This window comes from Physeter macrocephalus, chromosome 14 (assembly GCF_002837175.3).
Source record: "Physeter macrocephalus isolate SW-GA chromosome 14, ASM283717v5, whole genome shotgun sequence".
Classification (NCBI taxonomy): Eukaryota; Metazoa; Chordata; class Mammalia; order Artiodactyla; family Physeteridae; genus Physeter; species Physeter macrocephalus.
This window is the reverse complement of record NC_041227.1, coordinates 116,862,596-116,877,992: the sequence shown is the minus strand read 5'-3', so window position 1 is coordinate 116,877,992 and position 15,397 is coordinate 116,862,596. Positions and strand designations below refer to the sequence as shown.

General features: G+C 39.7%; 1 protein-coding gene across 1 annotated transcript in view; it reads left to right on the top strand.

Annotated features, from left to right (window-relative positions):
- The window catches only part of STAT5B (signal transducer and activator of transcription 5B), a 59,314-nt gene that overhangs the window by 17,811 nt on the left and 26,106 nt on the right, over positions 1 to 15,397 (top strand). The window lies entirely within an intron of this gene.

Genomic DNA, 15,397 nt, shown 5'->3' with positions numbered 1-15,397 from the left:
TGTCTGTTTAGGTCTTCTACCCATTTTTGGATTGGGTTGTTTGTTTTTTTGATATTGAGCTGCATGAGCTGCTTGTATATTTTGGAGATTAATCTTTTGTCAGTTGCTTCGCTTGCAAATATTTTCTCCCATTCTGAGGGTTGTCTTTTGAGACAGAAGTATTGACAATGAAAAATTATCCAAAAGCCAAGATTGGCCCCTGTTGGAGAGGTGGAAATGGTTGTGATGGAATTCAAGTAACCTCAGGACCCTGGGATTTCTGAATTTCAGAACATTAGGAGAATCTTCCAGTCCTTCCTGCTTAAATATGAATGGCCACAGATTGCCATTACTGCCTTGCCCCACTTCTCCCAGATTTAGATCACTGGTATTTATAAAGCTTACCAGTCACAAATAGATTCTTGCATTTCCCATTCCTTGCCATAGGGTCCTCTTTCAGTTCCATATGCTTTTATTGGCACTTACTTTGATTTTCTTTACAGCAGCAGCTGCTAATTAGTGACAGCTTTCGAGTGAGCAGCTTGTCATTTTTGGCAGGGGTGGGGGCCATCCATAGCAATTCAAGGCTATATTTTCATTTGCTAAATTTACTTTGCTACATGGAAATACATCTTGAATTAAAAAATAGTCTATGGTCAAAGGTGGTTATATTTGCTGAAATATCTTCCTGAGTTGGCATTTGGTCCTGTAGTTGAAGAACTCTCAGGAGATAAAACATAGGTTCCGTGTGTATCAGACTGATGCAATTAGTCCTGAGTCATCCTGCTAACGTTAATCAACATTCTGGATGTAGAAACTCGTCGTCTTGTTATGGCACAATAGTAAATCACTCTGGATTGTATTTGGTAGTATGCATGGTAACTGAAGGAGTGAATTGTTGGTATACGTTGTGCTTCCCGTTTATACTCAACTTCTTTCTTGAGACATAATTAAGGGAAAGAAACAGTTTAGTTTGCATAAAGAAGATGCTTTCTTTGGAATTTCAGCTCATATCAGCATCATCACATGTCATGTAATTCTATTCTTTGAAATTGCTGCAAGGAGGTGTCAGCTCTGTTTTACAAACTTGTCACGATGTTTATGGAGCGGTACAGCTTGCAATTTGTATTTACCTTGATTAGCACCAATGATGAGTCAAAACCTCCGTCACAGTTTCTATAAAGTGTGATTCAGTACCATTATTCCTGTAATAAGGATTCAAGTTAATGACCTCCGCAGTGTTAAAAATAACATCTTGAAGGAAATAACTGACCTACCATTCATTTCCCCCAATTTAGGCTCTTTTTGTAACATGGAGGTCTACCGAAATTATATTTAACTTAACACACAGTTATTGACTAGCTTCCACGTACCTATGCTGAGGAAATCAAAATGAATGAGACATGGTTCCTTTCCCTGGTATAACTTCCAGTCTAGTAGTTGAGCAACAGCTAAATCAGAAATGCTTTGGTTCTTACGCCCAGAATGGGGGATAAATTCTAATTCTAGAGAGGTAAAGAATTCCATCTTTTTTAAAATTGGATGATCAAGATGATAAAGGACATAGGATACAAGTATTGTGTTGATTTTTTTTTTTTTTTTAGCTGAATGTTTTAAAGACCGTATGAGGCACCTTTCACAGGAGCACGGAATTGCCAGGTGTCCCTGCCCCAGATTTCCCCATGACATATTGGACAACACTTAAATTCAGACGTCATCTTCCCCATCAAGAGTACCTCTCAGTGGCATGGCTTGGTAAACGCAAATGATCTCCTAACAGTCAACTAATATTTAATGGGCACTGTGCACAGTAACGTAGTTATTTCTACATTTGTCATATTAGTGTTAGTCAGTTTTCACAGGAATTTATCATTTACATCTTCTCTCTAGCTTCATAATCACATCAGCATCAGGTAACTTGATGTTTAGTTATTGGTGTCATGTGAACAGTTATCAAGATAACTGACTTCAGTATCTTTTACTATCCTGTCTTACCCACTAGAATAGTTCACAAGTTGTTTTCACGTTTGTATTAGTGATATTGTCCCTTTAATGAGAAATGTTTTCTGCCAGCAGAAAACCTGAGTTTGGAATGATCTCTGATAAATATTGGTGATAGATAATAATGTATCTAATGGAAACCCAATAAGGAATTTGGCAACAAACGTAACAAACGTAAGCACTCCCTTCTCATAGGAAGTGTCACAGTGTTAATTCTGAACACAAGTGGTCAGGATCTAGGTTTGGGCCTCACTGGAAAATCACCCACCCCCAGAATGATGCTCATTTTTCTCCTCCCACTCCCTTTTATAATCTGAAGCTTTTAGCTGATTTCTGATTGATTGAGAAGAGTGAAGGTGAATCACCAAACCCCCAATATGGCTTCCTTTGGTCGTGTTTGAAGGTTTGTCATCTTGATGTTCTCTGACCTTTAGGGAAGGGTGTCCCATTTAAAACATTTTTGGATTGTCAAATAATTTTTGGTATCTGAGTTGCACTCTGTTAATTTACTTTGTAGCTTTTATTATAAAGCAGTCTTAAAACCACAGGTATCATGGTCAGGAAAAACTCATTTGGTTAGGTGAGGTTTTTAATAAATGAAGCACGGGGGTTGAGAGTGTGAGCGCTGGAAATGGGCAGCCTGGTGCTAATCCCAGCTCCTTCACTTAACTTGCCACAGGACTTTGGGCAAATTTTCTAACTCTTAAGCCTGCTTCCTTTTATATAGCATGGGGATAATAATCCTACTGCCTCATAGGGTTGTCATGAGGATTAAATGAGGGTACGTATAACATGCAGGCAACAGCCCATGACGTAGTAAGAGTTCCTTGAACGTTTATTGTTACTACTGTTACTATTATTACTATTACTACTGCTGCTAGTACTCCCTTTTTCTCCTTTCCCACGCTAATTCCTTTGCTGTTGTTTAACATTTGGTGATTAAGTGTAGGAAAGGCTTAGAAATTTAATAGTTTGTTTTGTTTCCAACATGAAACAGTTTCTGGTGTGGGTAGCAGTAGTTAATTTAGCATATATAACAAACTAAAAAGTCTTTCCTTGAAACCCAAACTGTCTTCATTTCAAAGGAGGTATTCTCAGAGTGGGGTTACATACCCTCCATCATCAAAGCCTAGAATCTTTACAAGACTTTGTCTCACAAAATGCCTTGTGTCTCTGTTGCCACCACAACCTGAAACTAACGAGTTAGAAACCACATAGAGCCCTATGACATGCTTGTAGGAGCCCTTCTGAAGGACCCATCACATTTTCTTGTAAGTGGCACGTAGATAGCTAAGCCAGGAACCGATCTGGTTGAGGAAACAAAAAGTTTTTGTTTTTCCTTCCCTCTCCACTTTTAAACTCAGAAGATCTAATTTTGTTGCCTCTGGGAAGATTAAATGCGTAGATGCTCACTTAATTTAAAGAAGTCTACGTGAGAATGCCGTGTTGTTTCTTTGGGGGTTAGGGGTCTTCAGTATTGTTCCACAACTGTTCAGGGTTACTACCTAAAGAAGATTTAATATCATATTTTCTGTCTTCTTGCCCTTTTTGTTATTAGTTGTACAGTCTTTAAACCATGTCTAATCTAAGAAAATATATATCCCTTGTATATGTGCTTTTACTGATTGTCAGCATTGAACCTGGCCCAGTGCCTTAGCATGTTGGACAGGTGATTTGACTTTAGTTTGAGAAGAAAAAAGCTAAAGATTTATTTTTATATCAGTCAACTAGGGACCTTATATGTTGCCATATTTATTATAGCCAAAATGCCACTTTATTTTTAGGTGGAGACTTCTGGAGCAGTAGTATAAAGGCTCGGATGGTTCCAATCCTGTCCTTTTCCTCATGTTTAAGTCCACATTAAATCCGGTAGTTCTTAAGAGTTCCACTGCTGTTTAAAGAGTATAGCTCCATGTGATCTTATTGTCTTTAACTTAGTCAAGTGAGACACTACATTACATAGGTTCTGGGTCTCACATTTGCTTTGTTTTTCTTTGGAGCTTTACTGGAAACCAAATGCTATTGCGTTCTAGCTACAGAAGCAGGAGGGGAAGTTGGCAAGAATTAACTGCTTTCTGTTTGGTCTGTCTGTGGCAGCTGACCTTTTGGAAGGAAATTGCTGCTCTTTGCTTCTTCCTGTAACAGTGCAGCCTGTGAAAGAACGTATACACAGAAGGGTTCTGTCGTTATCCTGGCTGGTGTCTTGGGGCATATGCTGTTAGTTAAGAGGTGGGAGTCTTTCAATGCAGTGTGTTGTAGGAACATGTGCTCAAGTTCACGGAGCTAAGTTGTGTGTAGATATCCCAGTAGATAGATAGTGAGAGAGTATCTGTTTCCAGAAAAAGTAGTTTGTTTTAGCAAAACTAATTGTATTTTCTTTCCAAGTCCCAGTGTTAATGCTATGGACAATTACTTTTTGTGCAATTTTAATTAATCTTAATGTTGAATGTCCTAATATCGGTATTATTTCTTTTACTAGATCACCTTTTTTTCCTCAGAGGCCAAACATTTTTATTTTCCAAGACGTGAGCTCTTATTTAAATGTCATTTCATCTCAGAATTAGAATTAACTTCTTACCACACCTGCTACCCATTGTTGGACCCACCTTTTCTGCAGGAGTTGTTTTACTTAGATACAGTGACTATTATACCCCACACGTTGGCATTTTCTTCAGAAAGCTACAGTTGGGCTTCCAAATTGGAATATCATCCAGTGAGCAGGCAAAGGAACTAGCTGATGAGCCATTTCTCTCTTAAAAGAAAAGATTTTAGTCTTCTGTTATTTTAACGAAAACATATTTAGGTTCACTTTTTATTCTGTTTTTCAAAAGGATTTATATTCAAGTAAGTGTCTGTAAGCAAAAGTGAAGTTGATTATGATTATTGGTGAATGCAGAGAACACAGCTACCTGGAAAGGGGGCAAAATACCGTATTCTTCTGCATTTAGTTTGAGTTCAGTTTATAGGCATGCTTTTCCAATGTATTATTGGTCTCTTTCCTAGATTTACTGTTAATAGTAAAGATTGTTGGGTGAGCGTTAGTGTTGATGTACATAAAATGTGTAGAGAGTAACCTTGGGAGAATTATCTAAAGTCTTTCCTTAGCAAGGTGGCCCTGTAGTGCTTCTTTTCTGTTCTTGGAACCTGGCCTGATTTGTTCAACCTTCCTGAGTACAAACCTTGCTTTGGCTTTAGGTATAGCTTCTGGCACAAAATAAGTTGATAACAACAAAACAGGAAGATTTCCCTCCAGTTCTGTTGGCCTTGGAGTCAGAGCAAAGTTAAGAAGGGATGGCTAAGGCTTTCAGGGAACTGATTTTGTAACTGTATCCTTCTAGAGGCCTTGAATTGTTACCCTTGAACTATCAAGGGCCTTCATCTAGGCCAGTTGTGTCCAGGTGTGTCATTAGGGGTAAGGGAAATACAGTTTTTAAAAAGGAATTCTTTCTTTTTTTTTAAAAAAAAAAGGAATTCTTAAAAATAAATAAATAAATAAAATTAAAATTAAAAGGAATTCTTGCACTGCTGGGAGTGGTTTTCTGTGTATTTCATTCTATTTACTATTGGAACAAGTTTGCAGGGACCGTTGCTTAGTCATGTCAAAGATGAAAAAGAGCCAAACATGAATCTAATAAGTATGTATTATTTCTTGCCTTGAAATATGACTTTCTCAAATATTCTTTTTTGTCTTTTCTAGTTTCCATGTTTTTTTCAGAAATCACAAGAAAACCTCCTCGATTCAAAGTCTACTCCCTCTGAGATCACTAATCTTCAACCTGGTCTAAATTCTAGTTTACCCTTTTTTAATTGTTGGTATTCTGAACTTTTTGGTATGAACATTTTCAAACACCCACAAAACAAGAATAGTGTATAATGAATTTCCATAGATTCATCACTCAAGTTCAAAAATTACCACAATTTTGTTAATCCTTTTTTATGTACTCTCCACATAAACACCTTTTTGTTTCTTCTGGACTTCAAAAAAATACTTCAAAATATATTTTTGTGCCACTTACTTTTATATTACTTCTAAAAGAAGGGTTTATTAAACAAAAAAATGATACGAACAGTTATTGAGTGCAAGACATTGTAAGGAATTTAAATAAAATATAAATAGATGTCAAAATTACAAATTAATCTTAGCTATTAATAGTCTTGAACCACTACTTGAAAACACATTGTTGTTATGTACTTGAAGGTGATAGAATTGCATTTCTTTCTTTTTTTTTTTAACATTTATAGTTTCTTTTATTTGTTTGTTTGTTTGTTTATTTTGGCTGTGCCGGGTCTTAGTTGCAGCGCGCAGGATCTTCGTTGCCAGGTGTTTAGTTGCGGCATGCGGGATCTTTAGTTGTGGCATGCATGTGGGATCTAGTTCCCCGACCAGGGATCAAACCCAGACCCTCTGCACTGGGAGCGCAGAGTCTTGCCCACTGGACCACCAGGGAAGTCCCGAATTGCATTTCTTTTTAAAGAAATGTATAAATATCTCATGCCCTACTTAAATCAAGACTACCTAATTTGTGCCATAAGCTGGATACTGTCATGATGGGAAATAGTTCTTCCTGTGTCTTTGGCATGTCCCTTTATGCTTTATTCCTGTGGAATAGTGAGCAGTGCCAATTGCCCATGATTATTAAATTTATATTTCAGGTTTTACATTTTATTTTATTTATTTTGTGTGTGTGTGTGGTATGCGGGCCTCCCTCTGCTGCGGCCTCTCCCGTTGCGGAGCACAGGCTCCGGACGCGCAGGCTCAGCGGCCATGGCCCACGGGCCCAGCCGCTCCGCGGCATGCGGGATCCTCCCAGACCGGGGCGCGAACCCGGTTCCCCTGCATCGGCAGGCGTACGCGCAACCACTGCGCCACCAGGGAAGCCCCAGGTTTTACATTTTAAACAAAATTTAATAAATCAGAAAACTTTACAAAAAATTGTACCAAAACTCCTTCACCTAAATGTAACAGCTGTTTATAGTTCTCTCTGACCTTTCTGTGGTTATGTGTCCTCTAGCATACATACTATGTACACTTTTCATTTAATATTCCTTTATTTATACTTTTTTTTTTTTTTTTTTTTTGCGGTACGCGGGCCTCTCACTGTTGTGGCCTCTTCCGTTGCGGAGCACAGGCTCCGGACGCGCAGGCTCAGCGGCCATGGCTCACGGGCCCAGCCGCTCCGCGGCACGTGGGATCTTCCCGGACCGGGGCATGAACCCGTGTCCCCTGCTTCGGCAGGCGGACTCTCAACCACTGAGCCACCAGGGAAGCCCTATTTATACTTTTAGAAAATATATATGGCCTTATATTTCAACATAGCCTTTACATTTCATTTAATTATTGCACAGTATTCCATCAGATTAATATGTTATAGTTTAACCAGTCTCTTATTTTAGACATTTAGGTTATTTCTAGTTTCTCACTGTTGTGTTTAATACTGTCTGACTGTTGTCCCTAGGAGTTGACCTAGTGCTAGGTGCTCTTCAAAGCAAATTTTGCTTAGTGGAAATTTAATACTATAATTCTCAGTGATAAGAGGGAGGCTGTGAACTCTAATGAGGAAAATAATAGGAACGTGTGTAGATTTATTAATAAATTGCCTTTTAAACAAAACTTCAGAACAGAAGGGAAGGGATTATCTTTCACCTAAATGGTACAGAAACTCAGTATATTGTAATAGCTGAGGGATTTCTATTTCCTGAACTGTAGGATTCGACCTATTTGAGAGACACAGTCTAAGGTGAGTTGGTCTTAACAGTATAAATGGGTACAGATATCAACCTTCATTAGAGGGACTTCCCTGGCGGTCCAGTGGTTAAGACGCCACACGTCCACTGCAGGGGACTCGGATTCGATCCCTGGTCAAGGAACTAAGTGCTGCATGCCGCGAGGCACGGCCTAAAAAATAAAAAAATAAAACCCCTTCATTTGAAATTCTGAGGCTGACATGGGGCTACATGGCAGCCTCAGATCATTTCTTACTTTTCTGTAATGCAGATGGTCATTGTTTGTGGGCTACAGTAAATGTTTTTTGTTCTCTGAAAAATGTTCTTGATGTAGCTTCTTCCCAAGTGGGTAGTTCAAGTCGCTTAATAGATTTCAACACAGAGATAATGGTAACGCGCACGCATTCAAGCTGCGGGCCAGTATGTCATGAGGGAGACCTTGCCCCTCTCCCTCTCCCTTCCTTTTTCCCGAAGTACTATGTAATGATTTTGCTGTGATGTAAAGATTTATGACTGATTGTCTTCCCAGAATATTATCATCTCTATGTTGCCTGAAAAATTTTTCCTTGTTTGTTTCTTTGTGAGCCAAATACTTTTATTCTTTCTGTTCGCTTCCCATCTGTTTAGTAATCTCATTTTATTAGAGAATTGCCTTCCTGATGGCTTATAAAGTAGTGTTTAGAAATTTTTTTTTAAAGAGCAGATGTCTCCAGTGTTGACCTACTTCTTGATGGGGTAGTTTTACTCTAACCTTACTTGATGTTAGGCCAATTTTAATATGAGCAGAATCTGAATCCTTTATTGCTACTATTTAATATTTTTCTGTCCTTCCAAGTTCCTACTGCTAGGTAATCACCACCGCTGAAGAGATGTATTGACAGTAAAGCAGAAAACACAACCAGAAAACTTGCTCCTTTTATTCCATCCAAAGTCCTTTAGTCATTAAATGGTGCTGATACGATTAACAGTTTTGAATCCTGGTTCCTTGCCAGATCAGATTTCTTTTCAGATCAGAAGTATTGTTTACACATCTGTTTCATCTGCCAACTAGCCCAAGCCTTTGCCCAGATCAGAGCCCCGCGATATTAGGTTTCTGATTCTAATTTCTCATTCATTTTCTTTCTTTAAGTTATGAAATATAACAAACATGCAGAAAAGTACAAAACATAATATGACAAACTACCACCACAAGTCCTCAAGACAAAGGCAGCATGGTGCAGTGTAGAGTACAGACTGGGGCCAGGGTGCCCAGATCCAGCCCAGATGGTACCCCTCAGCAGTGTGGGACCTGGGACAAATATTTTACTCCCAAAAGAAACCCCTACCCATTAAAAGTCACTGCCCATCCCCTAACCCTTGGCAGCCACCTGTCTGCTCTGTTTCTGTGGGTTTGCCTATGCCTATTCTGGGCATGTCCTATAAATGGAATTTACAATATGTGGCCTTTTATATCTGGCTTCTTTCACTTAGCATCATGTTTGCAAGGTTTATCCATATTGTAGCATGTATCAGTACTTCATGCCTTTTTATGGCTAAATAATATTCCATTTAATCTATTTTATTTTTCCATTCATGTCCATATTATCCATTCATCCGTTGACGGACATTTGGGTTGTTTCTACCTTTTGGCTATTATGAATAATACTGCTATGAACATTTGTGTACAGGTTTTTGTGGACATATATTTTCAGTTCTCTTAAGCATATACCTAGGCATGGAACTGTTGGGTCATATAGTAACTCCATGTTTAACCTTTTGAAGAACCTTCAGATGGTTTTCCAAAATTGTTGCACCATTTTACAATCCTGTTTAATTTGCTGAGCCTCAATTTCCTCATCTATAAAGTGGGAATAATGATAGGGCTACCTCATAGGGTTTTTGTGAGGGTTAAATGGTAGACTCATAAACATACTCATTGTTAGAAAATAATACAGCAAGTGTTCAGTAAATGATATTAAATGATAAATCTGGATGGTGGATACTAACACTAATAAATGTTATTTTAAATCAGTTTTCATTCTTATTTCTGGAATTTATTAGATGAATCAAAATATTTGTTGCTAATAATTCATACTTTAGTTAGGTAGAGTCAGGTGCACCCTTGGAAAGAATAGGAAAAGGCTTAGCTCCTGGCTGCCAGAAGAGCACATCAGAATGGATGTTTTTTTGGAGTTTAGTATACTTATGGCAGCCTCGCTCTCCTTACACCACCCTTCACAATTCTTAATTCCCTCGTTCAGAGGTGAGGGAACAGTCTTCCCAGTGCCTTTCCAGCAGCCTCCATCAGGTCTCACCTGTGGGAGTCCTGGTGCCAGTGAAATTGATTAAGACATGGGGGGGCTTCCCTGGTGGCGCAGTGGTTGAGAGTCCGCCTGCCGATGCAGGGGACGCGGGTTCGTGCCCCGGTCCGGGAAGATCCCACATGCCGCGGAGCGGCTGGGCCCGTGAGCCATGGCCGCTGAGCCTGCGCGTCCGGAGCCTGTGCTCCGCAACGGGAGAGGCCACAACAGCGAGAGGCCCGTGTACCGCAAAACAGCAACAACAACAAAAAGACATGGGAATACCAGCTTTTAACAGGAAGGTAAAGTTTATGTGCAGGATATTGGTTAAGGAGAAAGATAGCAAGAGCTCTTTGTGGAAGATTTACTTTGGGAAGGTACTTAATTGAAGTGAGTTAAAATTGGAGGTGGGGAGAAGGAAGCCACCTTTTGTAAGTTTAAGGTTGTAAAAGTTAGGGAATTCCCTGGTCGTCTGGTGGTTAGAACTCCACACTCTAACTGCTGAGGGCCCGGCGTTCAGTCCCTGGTTGGGGAACTAAGATCCCACAAGCTGCACTGTGTGGCCAAAAAAAATTAAAAATATATATATTTTTAAGAAGTCAGAATAAGATTGAGCATTTACTATGAGCCAGGCACCATTTTAAGCATTTACCCATGTTAACTCATTCTTACAGCAGCCCCCTGAGAGACATAAGAATTATTATTCCCATTTTACGAAAAAAGAAACTGAGGCCCAGAGAGGTTTAAGAGGTTAAATATTTTGTAAAACTCTGTTTAGGTGAGTTTGCCATTATCTCCAGAACTTGAACCCCATTTTAGAGTCTTTGGCAGTGGTGATGGGATGGAGAATAGGAATTATAAAATGCTTTAAATTATATACATGAATGCAGCAGACCAAATCCCTGTACACATTTGAAACCCCCTACTCCCACCGCAAGCATTCATTCTTGAAGGTGGCAGGTATGCTTTGGGAACCTTGTGTTGTCCTGTCCTCTGCATTTCCTCCTTGACAGGTTAATGATAGCATTACTTTAGCCACAACATTCTAGAAGTCTTCAGAGAGAGTGAGTTGGTTTTTTTTTTAACAAAGGTTTATATTTTACTTCTAAAAGGGAAAGCATCTAATAAAAAGGTATTTATTATTGGGGCAAAATTATCGTTAAATCTCACCCACTCATATCATTTATTTAACAGGTACTGATTTCTGCGGTTTTCAGTAAGCCTGTAACATTATGAGCTATTAGACTTTGAAACCCTTTTTTTTTTTTTTTTGTGGTATGCGGGCCTCCCCCCGCTGCGGCCTCTCCCGCTGCGGAGCACAGGCTCCGGACGCGCAGGCCCAGCGGCCATGGCCCACGGGCCCAGCCGCTCCGCGGCACGCGGGATCCTCCCAGACCGGGGCGCGAACCCGGCTCCCCTGCATCGGCAGGCGGACGCGCAACCACCGCGCCACCAGGGAAGCCCTGAAACCCTTTTTTTTTCAAATGCCTGAGGGTCTGCTTTATTTGGGACTCCTAGGATATATCCAGACACATAAGGTCAATGTAGATACCTTATGCTTTCAGAAAGTACAAGATTCTACGTCCAAGGTTGATTTGGGTTATTTGGAATGCTTACGAACAGTAAGAACGCAACTAACAAAGCTCAAATAGTTCTCATCTTTGGCTAAAAATAAGATTGTGAATCCATTTCCCAGTCTTTAAAGAAGCCCCTGTGATGATTTACCAAAGATACAAACCACTTCCCTTGTCAGAACATTACGCATTGAAGATGGAGGTGCCCGTAAATAAGCAGAAGAGAGCGTGTACTGAGGACAGATACGCGTTCACTGCATGTGTGGGGTGGCTGGATGAGTTCTAGTGGGAAAGGACAGGGAGTCAGCGGATACCAGGTGTAGGCTTTGCCTAATAATGTGTGCAGGACACGTGTGAAGTTTTGACGTGTATGAAGAAAAGCACTACTTAGATTCTAGGTTTTATTGATACAGTCGGTGGGGGGAAGTAGTTTTTTTCTAAACTGCATATTTTAAATGGTTGCATGATAATCTCAGTAGGTCATCTCATATTCCATGTGTATATAACTCTTAGTTTAAAAGTCAAATAAAAATGATTCTTTACCGTTCAGTGTATTTTTATTTTACATTTTTGACCATTGGTAGGCAAAATCTACTTTCCAGCTCTATCAAAGCATTTTTTGTAGTGAAATTATACTGTATTTATCAAAATAAGGTGGTTACCACCTTATATTTACCCGCTCTTATCCTTCAAATGACATTTTAGAAAATAACTATTATGGCATGTTCATATTTAGAACCATAAAAATATTCCGAAAACTTCTAAGAGCTTAGCATTCTACTCTTTTATAAAAACTAAGAACTAATATAAAACTTGACAAAACAGTGTGACGTTTCTATAATGCTCCTACCTATGTAGCATATCACCATAGTATTTCTTTCTTAAAACAATAATAGACTCCTGGAATTATGCTCAGACAGCAGAACATATGAAATATTTACCAAATATCTGGTGTGTATTTATTCACTCAGCCAATATTTAAGTATAAAGTTATACTTACATAGCATGCCACCATAATAGATACTGGAGATACAGTGGTGAATAAACGTGCTCCCTCACTTACTGTTCTTATTCAGTGGGGAAACAGACAAAAACAAATTAACAAAAACTAAAAGGGAAAATTACAAATTGTGGGCTTCCCTGGTGGCGCAGTGGTTAAGAATCTGCCTGCCAGTGCAGGGGACACAGGTTCAAGCCCTGGTCTGGGAAGATCCCACATGCTCTGGAGCAACTAAGCCCGTCCACCACGACTACTGAGCCTGCTCCTTAGAACCCGCGAGCCACAACTACTGAGCCTATGTGCCACAACTACTGAGCCCACGTGCCACAACTACTGAAGCCCATGCTCTGCAACAAGAGAAGCCACCGCAATGAGAAGCCTGCGTACTGCAACGAAGAGTGGCCCCCACTTGCTGCAACTAAAAAGAAAGCCCGCACGTAGCAACGAAGACCCATTGCAGCCAAAAATGAATTAATTATTTTAAAATTACAAATTGTGCCATATGTGATTAAGGGACAGATAGACCATTGACTCACCCAAATTATAAAATCTGTATCATTTTCTTGACTTGGTATTTCATACTGATATCTTGTTCCATGATGACTTTGAAAAGAGCTGATAGATTTGACTAAATTGTGTATATACATTTATTTATGCAACAACAAAAAATTTACTGAATGCTTATGTGCTGGGTACCGTTTTAGGCCAAGAGAAAAAGCAGAAAACAAAGTCTTTGTGTTCGTGGTGATTTCACCCTAGTGGGAAGTCATTAAATATGTGATAAATGTCAGGAAGTGATAAATGATACCAAGAAAAATAAAGCAGACTGAGATGATAAGGAGTGAACAGAATACTATTTTATTTGGGTAGACTGAGGAGTCTCTTTGAAGATAAACATTTTCCCACAATCTTCCTTCTGTCTCTTGGGTCAATTCGGTTAATGAATGCAGGATGCAAGATAATTTTTGTATCTGTTGGTATCATTTACATATTCTTTACCAGAGCTATGGCGAGGTCCTGCTTCTTTCCAATTCCTTACCACCAAAAGAGGTTAATACTACCTGAATTCTTTTCTTCATTCCTTGATCATTCTTGCCAAAGCACCTTCATCCATCCCATCCATCCCTTTACCTTTTGTCCAAAAAACATGCTTTGGTATCTCTTCCAATTTTCCAAAATCTTGGGATATGATATGAGTCATCTGATTAGAAATTATATTGTACAATTAAATGTCTTCCACATATTTGATTGTAATGTGGGATTACTTCTGGAGAGAGCGCTTTTATCCCGTTCTTTCTCCTAGTAAACCCTCAGCCATGAAATTTGATGTCCTGGGTGATCTTACAGTGATCCCAGCCTTAATGCTCAAAAGCCGTAAATTGTACACTGCTCAAGTGTTCTACAGCATTGCACAAATCTAAAATAGGTAACTGGCACCCACCCCACACCTCATTGTTGGCTAACTAACTTGTCCCATAAATAGCTCTGTGTTATGCGATCAGACAACTACAACTAACGGAGAAGGGATTTTTGTTTCCTAACACACTTGCGTGGTCTCTGGTATTCAACAAAATCCAGGTCTAATTCACCGGACCCTGACTATAACACAGTTCTTAGGAGAATCATGCAAATCAGTAGCCAGATAGTTTTGGATGGGAGTCAAGATATCCCTGCCTTATACCAAATTCCACACTATGGAATAGTGTGGAATTTCCACTTCCACAGTGTTAGAGCAAGATTCCGTTTTAGTCCCCTTTGTGTACATGAAAGAACTTTTGCTGTCACAATCTGGTTAATCCCAGAGAGTTTCTGCCAAATGAATTAAAAATTCTTAGGTGAGGGCTTCCCTGGTGATGCAGTGGTTAAGAATCCGCCTGCCAATGCGGGGGACACGGGTTCGAGCCCTGATCCGGGAAGATCCCACATGCCACGGAGCAACTAAGCCCGTGCTCCACAGCTACTGAGCCTGTGCTTTAGAGCCCGCAAGCCACAACTACTGAGCCCATGTGCCACAACTTCTGAGCCCCGCGTGCCTAGAGCCCGTGCTCCGCAATAGGAGAGGCCACCAGAGTGAGAAGCCCGCGCACCGCAAGGAAGAGTAGCCCCCACTCACCACGACTAGAGAAAGCCCGCGTGCAGCAATGAAGACCCAACCCAGCCAAAAATTTAAAAAAAATTAAAAATAAAATAAATAATTAAAAAAACATTCTTAGGTGAGTCTGAGAAGGCATCATGGTAGTTTTATAAAACCGTTTTTCTGAAATCAACAGTGTGTTTTAAAAACCTACCCACCATTGCAATATAATGGTTCTTGCTTCTAACTCTTAGCTGGAATGTGTTGTTTTTATGTCTGAAAGATTTTTAAATGCTATAATTTTTACAGAACATTGCTTTGTAAATTCCTAAGCAGTAAATCAGAAGGTGAACCTTGGGGTTATTTTTCCAAATAAATCTGTGCCCTTTATGTGCAAACAATTACTGCTCAGGTAAATAGTGATAACACATAGGGTTCCATCCGTGCTTTAGATATTATCACTTTTCTTTTACTGGGCCTTTTTAAAAATGGCAGTATGTTTAGTGCATTTCTTAAAAGTCAAAATACCAAATCTAAAACAAGTGATTTTTTACAAAATCCCCGTGCTGCTTATTTATCATTACTGTTGAAATGCTGCTTACTGTTGCTTCAAGTTTGGAACACATGTAAAAGAAAGAACATGTCTGTGATATCAAAACTATAGGCAGGGCTTCCCTGGTGGCGCAGTGGTTGAGAGTCCGCCTGCCGATGCAGTGTACACGGGTTTGTGCCCCGGTCTGAGAAGATCCCACGTGCCGCGGAGCGG